Genomic DNA, 2,448 nt, shown 5'->3' with positions numbered 1-2,448 from the left:
GGAGCGGGGGGGAAGCTCCAGCCCTGGCGGCGGCGGGGGGGATGAGAGGAGGGGGCGGGGGGGGGCGCTCCAAGCAGGGGAGAAACCTAGCTCCAAATATTGGTGGAGCAGAGCCCCTGACTGTGAATATTCCTGGGGCTTTAGCCCCAGGAGCCCATATAAGTTGGTGCCCATGGCCTCCACGAGTGCCGCACGCTGACCAGCAGAACCAGGCAAGCCACGGGAAGCTTCTCAAGGTCTTCCCCTGCTGTGGGTTTGGATGCGAAAAGCACCTGGCCGTTCATCAGCTGTTGCAAGAAGTGTGCAGAGTAGGAGTAGCGATGGGGCTGTAAGTTTCCACAGCATCTCAATTTTGGCAGCTTTCCATTCCCCTTTTCTGTGTAATGTCCCTCCCACAGGTTTCACTTGCGGAGCTGTACGACTCTGGCAGGGTGGCCATTTAGAAATCTTTTCCTTGCTTTTCTTTTTCGCCTGGCCCCAGCGTTAGGACCGTCTGGGTGTTTCAGTGGGTGTGTTTTCCCATTTGGAGGCATTTGGAAGTTTGGAAGGGGAGCCGAAAGAGGCGTTGGCTTTCTGCACAGGTAGGGCCCTTGGCCGTAAAGCTTAACTCCATCAGTGTGTCTGCATGGGGTTCCTCCAGTGCCTCCAGAGCCCGTGCTAAACTCTTGGTGTGGGCGTTTGCTTGCGCCAGTCAGAGTGCGGTGCCTGCGTCTTCCCAGGGCCGGCTCCTGTGAGGCGCGCATAACTTGGGAGGAAAGGGGTAGAAGAGAAAGCAAGTGAAGCTGACTTCGAGTGGTGGTGCCCCTGGGCGGAGTGGTCCTCCTGCTCCTTCCTGTCGGAGGGGTGGGCTTGGGGGTCTGGCTGTGGGCGGTGGGAGGATGGTGTCCAGGGAAGTCCCAAAGGTCACCCTGCGCCGGCGGAGTGTGAAGCCTCTCCCCTAGGTTGGGGTGCCGAGGATTAAGCCTTCCTCTGTGGCTTGGGCTGGGGAGCGTGATCCGGCGTCGGGTCCATTTGGGTGGAGCTGGCAGACGGCAAGAATTCGGGCCATCAGGTCAACCCCCTGTGGACAATGGGGGCGAGCTGGCAGGCCTGCGATTTTGGCTTCGTGGGCGGGCAGCTCAAGCCTGGCCTCCTATGAGCCTGGAAGGCAGCCGGCCGGGCTCACCCGTCTCCAAGTTCCTTTCAGGCAGCAGGTGGAGCGAGGAGCCCAGGGAGGGGAGCCCAAGGAGGTCTCAGGAGCCTGGTCCTGCCCGGCGCCTGTGCCCAGCAGGGCTCTTGCCCGCTCCCGGCCCACCTGGTTTTGGCCTCTGCCACCCCTAGCAGTCAGCCAAAAGAGCAGAAGCCACCCTCTTCCACCTGGAGTGGCCAGCATGGGGCTTGAACCCATGACCTTGGTGTTATTAGCACCACGCTCTAACCAGCTGAGCTAGCTGGCCTACAGGAAGCCCTCCCTTGCCTCACCCTTTTGGAAGGAGTCACCGGCTGGCGTGGGGAATGATGTGGCCTCCGTTATCGAATGGATGGATCAAGACACAGCCTGCTAAGGTAGGGGAATTAGCTCACGTGGTAGAGCGCTCGCTTTGCATGTAAGAGGCAGTGGGATCAATGCCCGCATTCTCCAGTGGTAAGGCAGCCCCAGGGCCTTCTCTTGCCCTTCTTTTAGAAGCCATGGACAGTCAGCCGGCTCAGCTCCTCCAGTGGCCTCCATCCCTCTCCCCGCTTGGCCTCCCAAAAAGCCAGCCCTTGCGGAGTACAAAGCTCTTCCTCCCCGGCCCTTCTCTACCTTGCGCTGACTGGGAGGCCACTGGAGACAGCTGGGGGAAGTTAGCTCAAATGGCAGAGCAGGGGAGAAGTAGTCAGACCCATACACTGACTAATTCTCCAGCCTGCTCCGCTCTGCTCTGCTGTGCTGGGCTCTAGTGGGGGACCTGCACCTTTCTTTCTGAGCTCTCACTGGAGCACAATCCCTTTCCTCCTCCCTCCTTGCTAGTCTACACCAAGCTCATTGGCCGGGAGGGAGAGCCACTCAAATACAGAATTACTCACATCCCAGGGGTCCATGAAGGGAATGAGGAGATGGGCGGGGTGGCACGCGATACCAGCTCAGCTGAGACCGTGAGACCTTGCAGCCTCCTGATCTCAGGCAGCATGGCAGCCGTGGAGAAGAGCAGAGCACGCAGACAGCTTGGAGACAGCCAAAGCCGGGAAGGGCTGCATTGGTCTGGAAGAGGGAGTCGGTGGCTGTCTATCCTGGCGGAGGCAGGGTCGTTTTGCTGTATGCTGGGCCAGGGGCCAGGGAGTCTGCTAGAGTTGCTGAGCTGGGCCTGCTCCTGGCTTTGCTTGGGTTAGAGGAAAGTGGTGAAGATAAGAACGGCCCTCCTGGGTGAGACCGATGGTCCAGCTAGGCCACTATCCCGTCTTCTGACAGTAACCGATGCCAGGCGCTTC

At 59.8% G+C, this 2,448-nt stretch overlaps 1 non-coding gene across 1 annotated transcript; it reads right to left on the bottom strand.

Annotated features, from left to right (window-relative positions):
* Nucleotides 1-1,362: 1,362 nt before the first annotated feature.
* TRNAI-AAU lies at nt 1,363-1,436 on the bottom strand. Its single transcript has one exon. It is a non-coding gene; the product is annotated as a tRNA-Ile (tRNA).
* Between the last annotated feature and the right edge of the window lie 1,012 nt (nt 1,437-2,448).

Source organism: Mauremys mutica, chromosome 22, assembly GCF_020497125.1.
Source record: "Mauremys mutica isolate MM-2020 ecotype Southern chromosome 22, ASM2049712v1, whole genome shotgun sequence".
NCBI lineage: Eukaryota > Metazoa > Chordata > Testudines > Geoemydidae > Mauremys > Mauremys mutica.
The sequence above is the reverse complement of the archived record's forward strand: the minus strand, read 5'-3'. Positions and strand labels throughout refer to the sequence as shown.